The sequence below is a fragment of the Notamacropus eugenii genome, chromosome 5, assembly GCF_028372415.1.
Source record: "Notamacropus eugenii isolate mMacEug1 chromosome 5, mMacEug1.pri_v2, whole genome shotgun sequence".
Classification (NCBI taxonomy): domain Eukaryota; kingdom Metazoa; phylum Chordata; class Mammalia; order Diprotodontia; family Macropodidae; genus Notamacropus; species Notamacropus eugenii.
The window spans coordinates 428,708,068-428,728,874 of NC_092876.1; the positions used below are offsets into that span (position 1 = coordinate 428,708,068).

General features: G+C 36.8%; 1 long non-coding RNA gene across 1 annotated transcript in view; it reads left to right on the forward strand.

The window, feature by feature from the left end:
* Positions 1 to 19,280, forward strand: part of LOC140507134 (uncharacterized) — a 142,143-nt gene extending 122,863 nt beyond the window's left edge. Inside the window, exon 6 of the long non-coding RNA XR_011968205.1 lies at positions 16,470 to 19,280. This is a non-coding gene — a long non-coding RNA (uncharacterized lncRNA). The remainder of the gene's footprint in view (positions 1 to 16,469) is intronic.
* Positions 19,281 to 20,807: the final 1,527 nt, after the last annotated feature.

Below are 20,807 nucleotides of genomic sequence, written 5' to 3' on the forward strand. Positions count from 1 at the left end.
AGCAAAGTAATTCACATCCTTGATTAAAGTCTTCTGTCCTACCATAACTTCCTATGATTCGTTCTATCTCCATTTCTCATTTCTCCCAAGCCTATTCGTTCATTATACCTATACCATTATACCTATGCCTTCATTATAACCTCTAATCTCTGTACCTCTCAGTATTTTCTCAGGCCATTTTTTCTCTTAATTTTTTTTCAAGTAACTGTCTTCTCTTTCCCCTCTCCCTACTGAGAATGAAAGAAAAACAAAACCTGTTACAAACATGTATAGCCAAACAAAATAAATTCCCCCATTGATGGTGTTATATGTGTATATGTGCATGTGTATACACACATGTACACATGGTCAGTGGGGGAACTTTTTTACTTGGCTGTATGTAATTTCTTAAAATGTTGGGGGAATGTGGAGGGGGTGTCAGTCTGCCCTGAGTCCACCCGTCTCAGGAGGTAGGTAGGTAACATTTTTCTTTGTGAGTCCTCTGGAGTCATAGTTGGTTATTGTGTTTATCCGAGCTCTAAAGTCTTTCAAAATTCTAGGTCTTTACTCTTTCAAAGTTTGCAGACCATTTTCAAGTCTGACTTCCCTTTCTATCCCTTCCAGTCTTAACCCAGTAATTAACCTGTTTAGTTACTCACACTGTCCTCCACTCTTGAATCCCTCCTCTCCCTCCACCCCCATCATAACCCTTCTCTTGCCAAACCCCAAGGCTGGATTACTTCCACTAATTTCTTCCTTGGCCCCTCCTGACCTGCTACTGAAAAGGATTGGAGAAAGTTAAGCAACTGGGTTGACTAGGAACTCTGCAAATATATAATCTAACCTCTTCTGGACACTTTTATTTCGGCAAGGCAGTTCTTTGCCTAATTGATTCCCCATCTTGTACTCTATTGCTGTTCCAAACCTTATTTTTTCAAGCCTACTACCCCTCCCATTCTTCCTCTCCACCCCCACTTCTATCCCCTCAGCTGAAGATAGCACCTTTTTACTAAGAAAATTAAGCCTCCTCCTTATCTCAAAACCCTTTGACTTCATCCTTCTGTCTTTTCTCTGCTAGTGTCTGATAAGACCATTTTTTTGATCCAGGCCAACTCTCCACTGTTTGTACACAATTCCCTCACCCCCATCTGCTATACTGTTCTGTAATCTTGAATGGACTCCTTCCCTTTTCCCTACAGCCAAGCACAGATCTTCCCCATCTTGGAAAGACCCTCACTAGGGTACCATCCATTCAGCTTTTGTGCTGCGTCTCCCCTCCCTTTCTTAGCCAGACTTCTTGAAGAAGCTTTCTCTCTACTCATTGCCTCCACTTCCTCTCTTCTCATTCCTCAGCCCTTTGCAATCTGGCCTCTGATTTCATCACTCAACTGAAACTGCTGTCTCTGATGTTACCAGCCATCATTAATTGCCAAATCTGATGATCTTTTCTCAACCCTCACACTTCTTAGATGCATTAGATGGTATTCACCACTCTGTACTCTTGCATAGTCTCCCCTTTCTGTTTTGTTTTTCTTTTGTAGCAATACTCTCTTGATTCTCCACCTCCTTTATCATCTCTCCCACTCCCCTTGACTGTGGGTAAATCCCAGGGCCATGCCCAGGTCTTACTTGTATTCCCTTTTCATATTTCTCTTGGTGATCTCATCAACTCTCGTTGGTTTAATATCTCTATGCAGATAACTCCCACCTGTGTATATCTGACCCTCCACCTTGATCCTAAATAACTACTGCCTATCAGACATTTCAAGCTGGATATATTGCATATACTGAAGATATCTCAAGCTTAACATGTATGAAATAGAATTCATTTCCCTTCAGCTCGCCCCGCTACTGAATAGATAGTTAAGTGTTAGATGTATGTGTATACATATATGTATATCATATATATTTTTTTCTCTTTCTCTCTTTTTCTCCCCCCCCCCCCCCATCTCCCTCACCCTCTCTCTGGATAACTATCAGTGCTGGAGTTAGAGTCAGGAAGATCCGAGTTCAAACTCTGCCTCAGACTCTTTGCTAACCTTGTGATCCTGGGCAAGTCACTCAATGTCTTACATGCCTTAGTTCCCTCATCTGTAAAATGGGCATAATACTGATACCCATATATCCTGAGGTAGTTGTGAGAATAAAATGACAGTGTCAGTGTAAGTGCTTTGTAAACCTTAAAACACAATCTACGTGCTAATCATGACTTGTAGTATTGCTTTCATTCCTGATTCCTTTTGAACCACTAGATTGTTCAGTGAGGGAAAATCAATTAGTTAAATCAATTGACCGAATTGACTATTAGACCCTGACCAGGTTAACTCTAGGTAGTGTGACTGAGCTAGTTGCAGGAGTCACTCCTAAGTCTAAGCTCTCTCATGTAAAATTTTGTTTCAGACCTGGAGTCTGACTGTTAGAGTTAGAAACCTTGTAGCCTAATCCTCTCGTTTTATTGGTGAGGAAACCTGGGGCTCAGGGTAGAGAAACTACTGGAAATTTGAGGTGCCAATAGTATACTTTTGTATTTAAAGTGAGGACTTATCCTCCTGGAACAAGATGTGATATATAGAGTTTTAGAATTAGAAAGAACCAGAGTACATTAGTGGCAGTATAGCCATCACAGCATCCAGCCTCTTTGGAACTGGGCACCCTGCTTGGTGATGTCTATGTCTGCTGTTTAGGGACAGTATAAAGGTATTTCCTAAGGGCCCAAAATTTCCCCTTTGGATGGGAAGGTGTTGTGGGTGTGGGTGTGGGTGTGGGTGTGGGTGTGGGTGTGTCTGGTCTGTCCGGTATGTATGAATAATAGACCTCCTAAGGCATATTCAAAATGAGGCATAGGCTGTTTTGCTAACTGGGTGTCTTGGGATTTTCCCCTTTTCTTCCCCCATATAAATAAATGGTTAATCAGCATCAATAAATGGCACATGTTTTGGGGTCCTTGATATTCTGGGCCTTGTCTAAGGCATATTCTAAAACAGTTAGGCAGTGGCCAGGCACTGTTAAATGAGTCAGTTCCTACAGTTTGGTTAGAAGTTCTCAAAAAGTATTTCAGAATGTGGATGTGGTCAGCAGAGTCATTTTCCAGGCATCTAAAAGGAAACCCACATCAACTGTAAAAATTGAACTTTGAACTGGTTGCCCTCCAATAACAAAACTTTATAGCAATGCTTCTCCCTGAAGGGAAAGCTAATAACTCTCTTACTGTCTTTTAGACTTTCAGATGGAGTTTGATTTTTTGTTTTTGTTTTTTCCATAGCACCTTTATAGGCCTCTGCATACTTTTTTCCCTTTTTATTTTGTGCCTAGGAGAAATTTGTACATTTGTGCAAAACCACATATCAGTGCAGAACAGAAGGAAAAAAAGGATACTTGCAAAAAATGGGGTTATATAATATAATGTAGAACAGGAAAAACTGGCAATTTCTATAACTTCACAGGAACCTCTAAAGAGAGCACTAATAATAGTGGGATAGATGAAAATTTGATTCATTTGCTGATTAGGTTCTGATCATTCATTAAATTGGTAACCTTTGTCATTGTTCAGGAAGCACTGATATAATGTTTAAATTTTCAAGCTTTTGAAAAAAGGAAAACCTTTATTATAAATATGACTGGCTTCCGTAAATTCAAAAATGCCCAAAGAAGACAAAAGCCAAAAATATTATACATATGCTGTTTGTTTAAGTAACAGACATGTAATTAACTAAGAAGTAAAAAACTCACCATTCATTTACCTCTCCCTTCTTTCCATCCTTTCCTATATGTTTTCCAGATTTTATTTCTATTGTTTCTATTTGTATTTTGCTGTCTTCACCTTACATCATTCCATGTCTTTTTCTATTCTTTAGGTTCTTTTTATGGTAGTAAACCTCCATTATATTACTAAACAAGCACTATTTAGTAATTCCTTCCTTTTGGGCTATCTAGGTTTATTCAGCTTTTTTGCTATTACAAATAATGTTCCTGAAATACGTTTGTACATTTTAATTTTTAAAGAACTCAATTTGTTGTATTATTTAATACTATAATTCAACCTAAAATTAGAAAATGACTGTTTTAAGTGTGAGCCCCCTTTGTTATCCATGAATTACATAAAATTATTGATTTGGTATTTAGCTATCAATCTTCTTTACTGTCTTGAAATTAGTTTTGACTTATTTTACATAGAGGCCAAAATTATATAGATCTGATATATCTTTTGATTCAGAAACCAAAATTAAACTGTGAAAATAATTTTAATATGTTTATATGATTTTGTTTAGAAGATATTTTAAATAAGTGATAGGAAACAGTATCAACATTACTTTTATACTTGGAGGATAGCTGGCTGTACAGCTACAGATTCTAGTTTAGTTATTTTGATAGGCAAGAAAATCGATATTCCATTATATGGGCCACACCAGCTGCCAGTGGCCCAACTCCTCCTTTCAGTCAAACCCAATCCAGTAAAAACTTAAGTGACTGACACATAGTAGGCATTCTACGCAACGGTTAAATTTGGTTTGGCTTTAGTGTCAAATTGCACCATTCTATCACCAACATCATATTAGATATGTTTGTGTAAAACATCTAAAATAGAATCTGTACAATTAATAAAAAGAAAAAAGAGCCCCCCTCCCCTCAAGAAGATTACAGTATAATCTTGGGGGGAGGAAGGAGACAACATCCAAAGGAAAGAGGGCTAAGGAGACCAGAGGATATCTTGTTCTGTGGATTTGAAACCAGGCTGGACAAAACAAATGCAGGATGGGTCAGTTCTGCGCTCCCTAAAGCAAGGCATTGAGTGCGAGGCCTTTAATATTCTATCTTCCAGTCGGAGAGAAGAGGCTGAGGGAGGTGGTGTCACTCAAGGCTTCAGTTAGCATCATGGTAATGAGATTAGAAGAAGGGGGAAAGCAGCCAAGGGAATTCAAAGTAGAAGGAAGGACGCATTCTCTTTCTCTGCCCATTGGCTACTGTTTGACTCAAGTTGTCCATCAGATTCATTGTGTCTTTCCCTGATGGTGGGAAGTTATGAAATAAGATCAATAATAATTGATAGTATAATAATCAGTATGATAAATACAACAGTCAATAATAATGTTGTTAATTCTATTTATGGACCCCATATTTTGCCAAGGAATACCTCCCAACTTTAATTGCATCTATCAAACTCACCTCCAAGTATCCCCTTCCCTGCTACGTTTGACCCCAAAGATCACACAAGACAGCCATGCAATTTGCAAACACATTAATTCAGAGAAACTGGTTTCTTAGGGGAAATGGTAAAGTAAACTTAAACATGCTTCTCCCTGGAAAGAGGAGGCAGGAGAAGAGAGCCAGGGCAGAGATTCACCAAAGCTCTGTATTGGCATTTCAGAGTCTCCGTTGGCCAGTAGCCAAGGATGGAGGCTCCCAGTAACCCTCAGAGCTGCAGGGCTCTTGTTTTCTATTAATGCAAAAGACCTAATACTTTCCTTTTATGGAATCTGCTTGCTTCTCACCTTTCTAGAGGTTTATATTCTCCCCCTCCCTTTAGAGTGAATGTCCATTAAGGAACAACCATGGCCCCTTTCTTCCTTATGTCAGAACACTGAGGGTCTCTCTCCTTTCCCAAAGACGTCCAGTTGCCAGTTGCACTCAAGTCCTTCGCCAAAAGATGCTACATAAAAATGAGTTATTAAGGTAATGCTCCTCTTTGAATTTGACCTTTGGTAGTTTTGATGTTGTGAGTGCGTTGGAACCCACTGATTGCCTTTTAGACTTCAAGCATGTAGATCTTTGTGCTCATGTCTATTTATATATAAATAAAAGAAATTCCTTTCTTTTCTTTGTGTTCCCCTTCACAAACATTTGTGGAGTAGTAATTGGCAGAAAAGGACCATATAAACTATTATATAGAGCCAATAAGGGATGAAATCTACAATTTCATGTCACATTTTGGGGCTCTGTAGTGTCTTAATCCCATTAAATAAAGCATGGCTTTAAGTAGATTCTTATTCCAAATACTCCACTTCACCTTGGAATAGCAAGTTGTGACACATAAATAAAATGCCATGTACTTGATTCATTTATCTTTTTTTTTTAAGGAGGTAGTCTAAAATACTGCCAGAGCATTGATATTCAAGCAGTAGATCAGGATCAGAATCCTTTAAATGAAACAAAAATTGAGCAAAAGGTCATAAATCCAGGCCACAAGAAGTTTGCTTACACACCACTGGAAAACTTTCTCAAGTTCATAGCTAATTGTGACTCAGTGGCCATCTCTTACTATCTGGCACTTATCATTGTCTATGTTTGCTTTTATAAGAATTTATTAGATTTTCATAATACTTTCAGGTTTGCAAAGTGCTTTCCATGCATTTTCATTTGATTTTTCATTTTCATTTCTATACATTTTTGTAAAAAGCTCTACAGGATAGAATGGGTATCATTACTCTGTTTTTATAGATGAGAGTGGAAAAAAAGATTTCTAATGTACCTTTCAGCTCTAAATACTGTACCCAAGTTCATATAGCTAAAAATGGCAGAGCCAGGGTTCATATCCAACCCCTCTATTATAGTGGAAAGATCACTGACTCTAGATCTGGGTTCAAATCCCATCTTTGTACTTACTACCTAAGTGACTATGGACAGCTCCCTTCTACCTCTCTGAACCTTAACAAATGAGTGGGTGGGATTAGATTGTCTTCCTTCCAGCTCTAAATCTGTTAACCCTTTTGTAGCACAGCATGAGTGCTCATGCTCAACTCTGTTACTCTCACTGGCAGGTCAAGATTTCACAGTGTGGCTACTACTGTTAACCTGAGAGGCTGGGGTGGTTTTCCTAGTGATGTCACTCATGAGCCCCTGGCCATGGTGCTCCCCCACTGACTATCAGTTAGCCATCCTGACTTAATTAGCTCTTAGAAAATGTAGCATTTGCTACAATGGTACAAGAACCATTAGTTAAATAAACAAACAAAAAAATAAAGTGAATGAATGATTAAATAAATAAATAGCCTACACTTTCCAATAAATATGTATAGAATACAAAGAGAAGTGGCCTCAAACTCAACTATTTGTGGTCCTGGGGTAATTTCCTTACTTTTATGGAATTTTCATGAAGCTTTCCTTTAGGTGTGACTTGGCTTTCTTCTGGGCTCTTTGTAAAGTTCTAAAACTACCTTTTCTCACATCATCTGTTTTGCCTTCATCGTGTCTCTCAGCTGTCAGCCACTATTATTTCAGAGACACTCTCATAGTCCTAAGTGGGAAGTCCCAAATCTCCCAACCTTTTCAAATTCACAGTCTTTATCTAGTGATGAGGGGAGTGGAAGAGGTGGACAGACTCTCTTGTCCCCATCAAGGTATTGACCTCTCAGGGGCTTGCTTGTCTGTAGCTGTGCTACCGCTAAGATGACCTCCTCTTAGAATACATGATTCCAATCTACCCTGATGCTTTTATCCAAGCCCTACAGGAGTGACCAATTCCCTTAACCAACTCTAATGCACTCTATGTTTCATCAGGTCTTATAATTTAATGGCTACATGAATTTTGCCCCTTCCAAATTAAGGACTTTTTATGTCTAGTGTAACGTCTTTGAGTGATTTAATAGAGGTATTCTTATTTGATAAAGATTCCAGGGCAGTATAGCATCTTATTATAGTAATGGGCAGGAGTGATTGACTCAGCCAAACCCCTGCCCCCCCATACAACGGGATAAACAGTCTCAGCATCTGTTTACCCTTAGCAACAGAGAAGTCATTTGTGAAAAATTACACCTCATTTCTTAATGCCCACCAGAGCCTTCTGGCCTTCTCTAGTGTTATGAATTATCACAAAACAAATACCTGCAGCCATGGTGAATTGTCTTACAGGAGGTTAGGCTTGTATAGTGTGGTGTGCAGCAATGAATTTTTGAATCATGAGCCTTGGGTTCATATTCCGACTGATATGTACTAGTTAGGTGGCTTTGGTTGAATCACTTTTTGCACCTTGGTTTCTCTTTAAAATGAAGATTTTGCATATACTACTTACCTCTCAGGGTTTCGGGGAAAACATACTTGATAAACCTCAAACTGCTGTAGAAATGTTTTAAATGTCTGTCCTTGTGTGTTATACCATTTTGTAGCTGACTACCTTGTAGAAACAGATCCTGACCAGATTTCTGAGCTTTCTCAGCACAGCCAGTTACCTTTTTAAGTGAAAGTATTTGCTACTCCTTTGATACTGAAAATATCTCTTCTTATTCCTACTCGCCCAATAGCCCAGATTTTATACTTTCTTATCCTCCATGAATCATCCAGAGATATGTAGTACTTTAGGGCAAAATGCCTCACTTGACCTCTTTCCTTAATATAGAAAGAGGAACTAAGTTTCTCCTTTGTTCCTGCTGTCAATACAAATAGTGGTTTTGCTTCAGCTATTTCCTCTTTCAACCCTGCCATTAAAATATTTCACTGTTCTTCGTTCAGAAAGAAACACTTCCTTCTCTGATCTCTTGACTCTGGTCAGTCCTGTGATTAACCTTCTCTTTCTCAGCTGACTTCTTAAAGAAAGATTTTTCTAAGTAGTCTCTTCCTAAATCTACTTTGGTTCATAGAATTGTAGATTTCAAGCTGGACAGAGATCATAGAGGTAAGCTCGTCCAATTCCCTCATTTATTTGTAAAGTGCTTCGCAGACCTTAGAGCATGATATAAATGCTAGCTTTTTCTTTTCACTACCACAACCCTCAGCATCATTGCTGTTGTCACATATTTTACACAACGCAGTTTTGACTTGTATTTCATTACAGAACTACATTTTTATCAGCTTGGATATTAAGTGTACCTTTGACAAATAGTTCTTTTTCCCCCAAGTTATATAATCATATAACCCACAGATTTTCAACTGGGTTTAAATCAGGTGAGCTTCCAGGCCATTGCCCAGTTATTACTGGTTCACTCAGCTTTCTATTAGTGGTTGTGCTTATAGCCTGGAATGAAAGAATGGGTTTCCACAGTAAAAATTACCTTTTACCCATCTTTGTTACCCCAGTTTTTGCAATGTTTTACTCGTCTTCTTCAAGTTCAAGAAGCATGGTCTAGAGAACTCAGACAAACTCTTCTAGTTGCAATAGACTTCTGAATGTGGTTACTTATTTCCCAGGAATTAGTTAGAAATCATTGCTTCACTGATTTGTCAGTAAAGGTATTATTTCTCACTTGTGACTTCACTTCCTTTGTGCTTTGGTGTGATCGATCCTATTACATTGTAGTGTTGAATCATTTCTGAATCCCCTGCACCAGCAGCAGCTACAATATCTTTAACAGTCATTGAAGTGTGCTCTTTAAGAGGAACAACTTTTATATTTTCTTGGACTAAAATCCATTCTTAAAAACTACCGAATTAAAAACAGTGAAAGAGCAATAAAACCTATGTGACCATAAAACCATTCAACTGATAGAAAACTTAACTAAAAATGAGGAAACTGATAAAATCTTGTTTTATCTGATTAGTGGCAGATGTTCTGAGTCAGCTTAGTGTCAACCAAAGCTGACACATATGACTGTTGCTGTCACAAAATGAAACCAGAATTATTGCTTGTCCCAAGTAATGTGCACATCCACATATTTCATCGAGATTGTAAACTCCTGGTAAAAAAGAGAATGTTTCCCCTTTATCTCTGTGTTCGCGGTGCCTGGCATATATATAGTAGACAATTCAATAATTATTTTATATATATAATATATTATTATTTATGTATTATATATATAAGTTAAATGCTTACCATACACCTCAAAATCAGAAACCAGTGAGGAAATGTAAAGTAAGATTTTATTATAGACATTGTATCTCTTCATCCATTTCTTATGTAGATATATAACCAAGATCACAAAATTATGTGTTCGCATTAGTTTGTTAGTACCTACCAACTGTGCAATTGGTGACTTTATATTTGCTTGAGCTTCTAGTACTCAGAAATGTTAAGTATCCAGAATGTCACAGGTCCTTTGAAACTTGTAGACTCCTGCTTAAGCTGGGGGATTAAGGGGAGGAAAAGAGATTGGGCCAAAGCTAAGGGTCCTGTTATACTCTCTCCCATTAATTAAGCTCCCCCTCCTTCTCTGGACCCATTCTGTTAGGGTGGCTTTAGTCATTTGGGGACTCTGAACATCTCAGATGGAAAGTTTAGTCCCTACAGTGATTTCCAAGCATATGGCACTGTTCCCATGGGGATCAGAGGGAAATCATCTCTTCACTCTCAGTTGAGAAACCAAAATGTTGTAACAGGTGAAAGCCCTTCAGTGATTTGTTCAGTGCAAAAGACCATCCTTATGCCTAAAGATACAGAGATAGTTAGGTGATGAACAGAATAGAGCATGGGGCCCAGGATTAAGACTGGAGTTCGGATTCAGCCTCAAACACTTACTAACTGTGGGATTCTGGGCAAATCACCACCTCTCTGTCTACCTCACTTTCCTCATTTACAGAATGAGGATAATAATAGCACCTCCCTCCGAGGGTTATTTTGAGGATAAAAATAAGATAATACTTATAAAGCATTTAGCACAGTGCCTGGCACATAGTAGCCACTTAATAATGCTTATTTCCTTCCCTCCTTTTCTTCCAACTGAAGTTTGGACAAAGTGTCCCTTTCTACAGGTATCCTATGGAAACTTCTGCAAAAGACCCTGTACTATAGACAGTCCCCTTTGAGGTCTAGGCAATTGTCCTCTGGGTCGCTATTCCCAAAGAACATCAAGATTTCCCCACAATGCATTCCTGCCACTACAAGGGCATTCCTGCTAGAATTCCAAATAGAACAAGTATGCTTGCTTAGAGGCTAAAGAAAATGAGGTCAAATAGCTGCTGAACAAGAGTGAGGATCCCAAGAAAAGGGATTTAGAGGGTTGATTATTTGGAGTTTCCAGGCCAGGTGGTAAACTCTGGACCTGCTGTCCAAAAAAAAGACTTCAGACAAACCATCTAGATTCAAATCACAAGTAGCACAAGTAGCCTAAGACGTTTTAAAAGTGCAAATTAAAATATGATTGTTTATGAAAAATAATAGTGTTCTCTAGGCACTAATATTTTACAAATTTTATTTTAGGGATATATAAAATTCCTACGTTGGATATTAGTGCAGTGTTCGTAATAGCTTACAGTGAAGCAGAAGATATTGGTACATAAATGTTCAAACAAGCAAGGGCAATCTTGAAAGAATTGGCCTGACTTTTAAAGAAATAAGCCCCAAAAGCTGACTGCTATGCAATTGTCAATTAAAATTACAATTAAAACCGGAAAAAAAAAATTACCATTTTTTTTTCTAGTGGATGAAGAGTATCCAGTAATGAAAATCTTGGGTGGAGAGTTTTTCCAGTGAGTCCCTGAAAATCAAGGTCCCACATGTAGTCTTGATTCATTGAGACATGTTACCTAGTAAACCTAGTTACCTAGTTAGCTAGACATGATACCTAGCAAAAGTATCAAGGTCAAAGTGAGGTAGGGTGGTTTCGTCCTCACCCTTACACCAGCATCATTATCTTTCTTGTGGAAAGGCTAGAAAAATCTATTGGTTTTTTTGTCTTTTTAAGCAAGTTAAAACTAAGTACATTCATGTAGTTTCTTGTGTCTATACGAGCAAGAGTGAAGTGGCATGTTACATTATTCTGTGATTAAAGGGCCATTCCAAATAATCCAAGACCAGAATAACCCATTTTCCTCAGAAATAGATTTTTCTTTTTGCTTCTGACTCCATGTAATTTTACCTTTATTACAGTTGTGGCGGTTTGATTAAGCTCCTACCATGTGCAGAAAAGAAAAAACCAAAAATTCTTGCCTTCCAGGAGCTTAATAGTCTGATGAGGAAGAGACACCAAGCCAACAAATATATATTAACAGGCTACTTCCAGATTAAATTGGAAGTAATCAACAGAGCAAGGGCATTAGAAAATGATGGGGAGAGAATTTAGTGGAATCCCTACTGGTCCTTGTCCCAGCTTCACTATTAACTTGGCCAATTTACCTAACCATTCTGAGCCTCAGTTTCCTGTTCTGTAATAAGAGGGGGCTTGGAATATTTGGGCTCCAAGGTCCCAAAATTTTCTGTGATTCTGTACAAAAGTTCAAATTTATGAGCAACGTAAAGTTTTATTAAAAAGCTATTGCTGTTTCACTTAATAATTGATCACTTCTTTAAGACTTGTTAGACTGTGCCAAAGATCCAAAATTGGTGAAACTAGAAATTTCTAAAAGATAAGAATCTCTAGTTCTAGAGCTAGGATTTTTCTACCTCACTTATAAACTAATTATTATGAGGCATTGTAGATATTAAACACACCTTTTTCCCCTTTTCTTTCCTTCTACTTCATGTCAGTTGTATCAGGCCAATTGGGAAAAGTAAAAGAAGGCCCAAAATGAGCCCATTTTGCACAATGGGACAGTTGGATAGTCTATTCCACCCCAAAATGTATTTCTGTGAATCCCTGGGATTTTTACTGTACTGGTGACTGCCGTCAGTATAGTGTGATGTAACATATGGCGTACCCATCCTTTTTAAAGATGGTGCACTAGTGCAGACTCTTCTGTGAAGCTTTCTCTGATTCTCCTGTCCATCTCACTGCCATCCCTCCAAAAAACTGAGGGTACTCTCTTTTGAAATCTCATAAAATTTTTATTGGCACTTTCATATTCTACCTTTTACTTTGTCATGGAGCTCACTACCTTATAGGAAAAATAGGATCTTGGTTATTTTTGTTCCCTGCAGAGAATCCCTGCCTTACTTATAATTAAGTATGTAATGAACCTCTGTGAAGTCCAGATTGACTTTTTAAAAAACCCTGCAAAAGGCTTTTTAAAGATGTGAGCTTCAGGGGAGAAAGAAGTTAGCGATAGCATGGAAGTCAGTCATTCTGTTCATCATGAGGGATGATAATTTATAATCTCTCAAGTTCTGAACATTTTTTAAAGAGACTGACTTCTTCCCCTTCTCGCCTCTTTCCACTTTCTATCACTTTCTATCTATTCAGAAAACATTCAGCTCACTTAAGCATTCTAAATTACTTCACTAGTCATTGGTGGACCATAATGTTACCTGAGCTTATCTCCGCAGTGTCATTTCATTTCTTAGTCCTTGAAATATGCCAAGAATTTCCCTTACTACCAACTCTTATCACACATTACAGATATTTTCCTTGAAGGACATTAGCATGCAGATTCTTTTCACTCCACAAGTGTTCCCATATATATAGATAGATGGATAGATCTAGATATATATATAGTGTGTGTGTGTGTGTGTGTGTGTGTGTGTATGTATATGTGCCCGCACACAGGCATGCTCATACATTCTTCTCCTCTATCCTTGTGGATTCGATGTCATTAATTCCTGAACTTAGCCACTCTTGGGTTAAAACTTTTTCTTCTTCAGGGTGTCTCTCCACCCCCTCATTTGTCCTGTTCCCCCAGAGCAAAATACTCATATCTTCACCCAATGATTGTGAGGAAGTTTGATTGTAATTGAGAAAAGAGTTAAGGATAATTACTAATAAATATTTTTAACTAGTTTGAGTCTGTCTTTATGAGTATACAACAAGTTTTGCCTTGAGTGACTTGTTTTAAATTCTTGTGCCAATCCCAGACCTGCTCAGACTAGTATAGTCTGGCAAAGTCCTTTAAGGGGGGAAAAATCTTTAACAAGAATTTCCATCAAAATGTTCAGCCCAATAATGTTGACTTAGAGAGAAATTTACTAAATAGTGTGATGTGAGAGTCAAGTGACCATCAGCTGGTGTAAATGTTTTTGATCAATATGGTCACAGGGTCTCAGGTATGCAAGAGCTGGATTCACTACAAACATGCACCAGTTATGGTGATATCCTGGCTCTAATGTAATTATGTAACACAGCAGGAATTCAAGTTCATAAGAACATACTTTAATTAGACACCTGTACTTCAAATGTTGGTTTCACCTCTGGTATAATTTTACCCTATTGCATAAGGGGAGTGAGTGTATGAATATATGTGTGTGTGTGTATGCCTGTGCACGTGTGCGTCTTCTTTAAATTACATCCTTTAACCATGCAGCATGCTAAAATTTTCAGGTAGAATTTTTTCAATTATGTGATCACTTACAAAACAGGCCATGTATTATTATAACAATAATCAAATATGTCAAATTCACAAGTATTCTTAAGACAGAAATAGATTGAGAATTTCGTAATGGAAGATTCTTAGTCACACTTGTAATAAATTAGGGACATAATTAAATTGCAGCTATGCATGTGGTGTGCAAATTAACTTGGGGTAGGGAGCATTTTAAGATATCATATTATCTTAGGGCCAGAAGGGATCTTAGGAATTATTCTGTCTAATCCAAAATTATAAACATGACTAAAAATTCTCTAAAATTCTGCTAAAAAAATTAGAGTTTTTGGTATTCTCATTGAGTATATTCATTTGACAACTCGTTAAGAGTTAGCAGTCTTCATTGACTTCTACTATTTGCTGTCTTTATAACATTTGGAGAAATTATTTATTTACCTCCTTAGTTTTTAAATGCATAAAATTCAGGAGTTTTTATAAATACCCTTTTTATAAATTTTATAAATCTCCTTCCATACATGCAACTGTTTCCCAATATTAAAGTTTTGTATTTAGAAAATTATACAGAGGGTGTGAGTATGTTTGGTATATAGGTATATAGATATAGATATCACTTTCAAAAAGAGGCTGTAGGATCATAAATAAGTTTATCATATAAAATAGGGACTGTAGGGAGCAACTAAATGGTTCTTCTCATCTTAAATGGTCAGAGTGGTTCTCTTGGGTACCTATGCCCATAAGGGATTAAGTGGCCCATAAAGAAGGGACTTCTTCCTGATTATAGGCAGTGCCAATGAGATTTCATTGAGTACTTTTTGTTATGTAGCATCATTTTTCAGGCTATTTCCTTAAGATATTGCTTAATTGCTTGTTTCTTTGTAGTATTTTATCCCGGTTATTTGTCAGCACTGTCCTAATTTTTCATTGTAATCCTTTTACGTGCAGCATTCACATAGTGCTTAGCATTCCCTGGCACAAAGAAGATGCTTTAATAAATGTTTATTGATTGCCTGATTGATGTAACAAAAAATGATCTTAAAAATTATCTTATTTTTAAACATTAGATCTAGTAGCAGGTGTCAAACATTTAATTTTTAATAATTCCCTCCTCAGCTCTTTATGCCACCAATTTACTTTACAGTTTTGGTTATGCCCAAACTGGTCCCAGTCTTCTAACGAAGACTGACACTTCTTGAACAATAAGAATTTTGTCTTGTTTTCAACATGCCCAAATGATATATATCGTATTTAAGAGTGATATATCAACTCTGGTGCTTGTGTCCGAATTTGAACCCTGATCTAAATTGGAACAGGCCATCATACAAAAGGCCTTATAGATAGTTGTCCTTGACATTCTAGTATAAAAACAAAGTAACTTTTATGAAAGGTTACTTTTCTGAATTTTGGCCCATTTTATTCATCTTATTTATGAACCTATATTCCATTCCCTTCCACTGGTACAGAGTAGCTCACAGTAAACTTGAAAAGAGTGATTTCTCTAAGCTCTTTGGATACCTGGGGACATGTTTTGACTCTGTATAAAAGAACGAAATAAGGTTACATTGGTAACCAGCCGCCGACCATTTCATTTACCATTACTAGTAGCGTTGCTCTTTTTGGTTACAGAGCAGTGCTATTTTGATAAGTGTGGGTTGAATGATCCCATCATTCCATATAAACAATATATTTACATAGCTTAAGTTGGTACAAAAATATGGGTGGAAGTTGACCCGTCCCAGCAGAAATTCTTAGCCTGGAGATCTATGGATTAAAAAAAAAAAAATTTCATAACTATTTTGATATAATTGTGTTTTTTTGTAATTCTATGTATTTTTTTTATTCAAAGGCTTCTGCAGACTTCCAAAGGGGTCTGTGACACCATGACTCTTAAGAAGCCCTGCACTACAATGTATCTCTAGCGCTTCTTAAACTGTGGGTCCTGATCCCATATGAGGTTGCAAAAATTTGGCAACAGTAAAAGGTTTCTGAACACGGACCAAAAATTAATTAAGAATCAAATGTCTAATGAATCCAAGCTGTTTCCAGCAGGCCCATGTTGCATAGAGCAGCCTTGGTTCTGAACACAAAGCATGCGCACTTTGCACCAAGCATGCCCTCAGGTCATGCACTGCCAACTAAGCTGCCAAAACAAGAAAAGGGGATAGGGTGGCAAAAGTTTAAGAAGTCCTGAGAGTAATAAAAGGCTTTCTGCAACTTCCGATTTTCAGTTGCCTGAAAATTCCTCCAAAGCTACATCAAAACTTTTTTGAAGCATAAATAGTTTCAACTGACTAATAATAATTCATAGTTTATTTCATGAGAACTCTTCTATTCTGAGGTGTTGGGGATTCATTTCCCCCCAAAAAATAGGTAATTCGTTTCTTTTAAAGATTCTGGGTCAGTTTGTAGAACTAAATGTTTTCCCCTTCTTTTCACAGAGTATCTCCATGGAAAAGAATGACGGCCCCTTCTGCCTGTTTTGTCCCTCATTCGCTCAGTAGTCAGTGTAGATCCTGTCTCTGAATCAGCAGCTACATCTGGCTACTGGGTCTCTGATGGCATTTTAGAGCTTCTGTCCCAATCTTCTAATGAAGACTGACACTTCTTGGACAGTGAGAATTTGGTCTTGTCTTCAACATACATAGAAAATTCCTGCTGCTACAAAGTTCTCCAGCTTGATCTCAAATTTGGTCATCGTCAATGTCATATCTAAATAATGAGATGTGATAAATAACCTCTGAGTGAAGGATTCTGAGCATCTCTTGATTTTTTTGTTTCCATGGAATGTATCAACTGCTAACATATACCTTTCTAAGAATACAAATCCATGTTTCCATAGGCTTTAAGATTATAATTTCTAAATAATGCAGTATTTAAACTGCAATGTTATCTGATGCTCCCTCATCTAACCTTTTTTGCCTAAGGAAATCCAACTTGCTTATTAGCTTCTGGTCTTTCAATTGTCTCTTATATGTGATGAATAACATGAGTGCATTTTGAAACACAAGAGCTAAGTTAAGTTATCCAAGTCAACAGAACTGGTTTTGTAGGGAGAGCGTCCAGGTTTGGGGCATGAACCTGGCATACAATGTAGAATTCTGTGTTTATTAAGTAACAGCTACATTGTCTGCTGGGTTTCAGGCTACCTGGGAATGTACATCCAACTACTGTCTGGAGTCCAGGCTTCATACCTGATGTTATGACTACTGGTTTTACAGAAATAAAAGCAAATTCATGCAGTTTGCCTTGGGGAAGATTTCAAGGAAATCAATTTTTTTTTAAATGGTTTTCACTGTGATTTCACATTCAAATGACTGTCCATAGTAATAATTGTTGACAGAGAAGAGTATTGTTAAACACAGCCAGCTGTTCTTAAAGTTTTTAAATGTTTTAAATCTTAATTTAAAAGTATAGTGAATTCTTCTCAAATCCTCCTTCTTTTCTCCCAAACCTCCACCCCCTTCAACTTAGAAACATTTATTACATTTACTTATTTGGTCATTCACTACTTATCTATTTGTATATATAATTCCTGTAACTCTATGTACTAGAGCTGTGAGTGAAATAAAACTGCTGTCTTCCTGCACATATGCTTAGACCTTTCTACTTTCTGCACATGTTGGTCTCACATTTTTATACTCTTTCCTTTACACTCATTTCAGTCTTTCACTTCAATCCCAGCACTCCACATATAATTGTGGCAGCCAAATTCCCAGTCTTATTGCCTTGCTATATCTGCACTGCCTCATTGTCCCAGAAATTCAGTATTCTTTCGTCGGTTTCAGAAAGAAAAATTCTTTCTTGCAGTTCATGGATTAGAAGTCCAAGCACATTGGCTATTTCCATTTACTTTCCTGTTCACCCTTTACTGCTCAATATTGAAGCCAGGAATTAAACTAAACTTGATTTTTACTGCAGTTTGGAATCACTTGTGAAGCCAAGACAAGGGAGGTTTTGGTATAGAATTACAAGTTAAAGTTAGAAATGGAGACACACAAGTACCAGAGTATGGTCCCTGTTGGAAAGGCACAACCATTACGTGAGGCACATTTGCAGTGAATGTTATTGATAGTTTTATTTCATACCACCAGTGGGTTTTTTCCCCAAAATTTCAATAAATGAAGGCTAATTTTAAATTTTCATTAGTAAGAAAGAACACATTGTTTGGCAGGAAATTACAAGTGACTGATGAGATTTACTAGGCTTTTCAACTAGGAATTATGTATTTAAAAATTAATATAGATTCCTTCATTTAAAGTAGAAAATGGGCAAAGACAAATCTATGCATGTAACCATGGATTTTAGTGATGTAATGTATTTTTAAAGGAGTACTGTAATTTTACAAAAATAAAATTAATAAATTTCAGATTTTAAAATAATGTCTGCCTGTTTGGAAATGAGATGTGAGGGTTCTTTGCCCACCATTCATCCTATACATCCTCTTGAACTGGAGTCTTGACTGCCACAGACTGAAAAAACAAATTGAAGCCTTTGCAAATGTCGAAGAGGCAGCAAATTTTATGAAGACATAGATTTGAAATGGATACAACACCCCTCCCCACCCCCACACACAGCTTTTTAAAAACACATTATTTGAATCTTGTTATAGCCATGCAAGAACTGAGAGCTAGAGAAACACATCAAAAAGAATCCACAATCCTCAGGTTGAATTTCCATTTCCCTCCTAAACCAAATATGTTAACATTAAATTGATGACTATAGCAAGATATGAGGGAGTTGAGTTTTATTCCCTATTGCATCTTTTTGTTTTTCATTTAATAGACATTTATTTTCTCTCCCATTCCCTCTCCCCACATTGAAAAAAAAAAACCCAAAACCCTTGTAATACATGAATAGTCAGGCAAAAATATTCTGATATTGGCTGTGTCCCAACTTGTATATCTCATACTCCTTCTTAAATCCATTATCTCTCCATTAGGAAGTGGGAAGTATGTTTCATCATCAGTCCTCAGGATTGGTAGATGGTCATTTCACTAATAAGATTGAAATGTTTCAGATCTGTTGTATAAAAAGAGTAGTTCCTGACCTTTTAAAAATGCAGGGACCTGCTTGCTCCATCCTTTACCCTAAAGACCATCTGCCTTTACTTATCTTACTGACCAATTGTCTTCCAAATTCTTTAAAAAGTCACTTTAAGACAGTTCTTGCTAAGAAAATTTCTCATTTAACATAGATGAACATATATTACCCCCTTTAGATTGACTCAGAATCTACTATATGTTTCTTGTTTTTTATTGCATTTGACTTTATATTGAAGTTTTTGATTCATTAAAACAGTAAATCTTTTCTTAATTTGTGGTTCAAAATAAATTTAGTTACCTTACTTAAGGGTTATTTAGATATTTTATGTCTCTTTTGTCCTTTCCTCCTATAGAAAGCTTAGAAAAATCATAATCCTAGATTTTAATAAGAGCTGGAAGAGTCATCTAGACTAATTTCTTGCTTTAGAGATGAGGAAATGGAGGCCCCCAAATATTAAGGGGCTTCCCTAATACCACACAGCTTTTTAAAGGCAGTGGTCAACCCTAGAACCCAGATCTCAATTCCTCATAGTGTTTTTTCAACTACGCCTCCAACTCAGACTTCAACACAGTTTAAGAATGTGCTCGTCTTTATAAAAAAGATGAGTAAATACCAGTGCATAGGTTTGAGCTGTTAAAACACTTGCCCATTCTAACCACTCAATCAAGAAGCCCCTAAAAAAGAAGACAAGAAGAAATGAATAGCCTACCCTAAGCTATTTCTAACATGGATTATCCTTGTGACTGTGTGATCAGTGTTAATATAGTGATGGAGGTAAGGTAAAAGTCAGATTATAGGGAGAAACATAACTACTTTTTTTTTGAGAAGTTCTTTGGAAGTAAAAGGTATAATCTCAGTTTGAGGGACTGTATTTTGAAAAGAAAAGCCAGTAAAAAGAGACTGAAGATGCAATACAGAGGAAATTACATAAATCCTCACCCAGACAGGCCTTCCCTTTCAAAATTTAGTGAGATTCACCATATAAAAATGGTGGCATCCTTAATTCATTATTGATCAAGATACTGTTTTTTTCAGGTGTTGAGTACTCAATCCATTTGGCTCAGAACCACTAAATGGTGAGGCTTCTTGGTTAGATCTACAACAGTATGTTCATTCTCAAGCACCCCTTAGTTAATTTTATTCCAACCTTCCACAAACCATTTTATACGATTCCCTATCCTTAACATTATTCACATAAAGCCCATATATAAATTACTTTTCTTAATTTCAGTGGATATTAGTTTTATGTGGTATATTTTTAAAATATATATATATATTTCAAGAAGATATAATTTCTTAGCTCAAATTCTTGTGAGCATATCACCTAGAAGTTTCTGTTGCTTTATGTTTCATAATTAGTTGAATTTTATAAACAGTTTCTATTTTCTAAGACTTGTTCCCTGTGAAATTAACATTTATCATTTCTCTCTTATAATTTCAGTTTCTATCTTTTATCCCCCTTCCCTTCCCTCCCTATACTCATGTAGATAGATAGATACATAGATACATAGATACATAGATAGAATCAGATTTTACATGAGCTGTTTTACAATAAAAATTTGACAAATATTCTTATTGCTATCCTGAGAAGTCTTTGGGGTATGAATTGGACTAAGTAACCTCTGTGAGGTTCTAGAATTTATGTATGTATACATCTGTGAGATAGATAAATTTACCAATGTGGATTAAGCACAATTTTTAAGCACCCAAGAATACAGTTCTCTATCACTGGG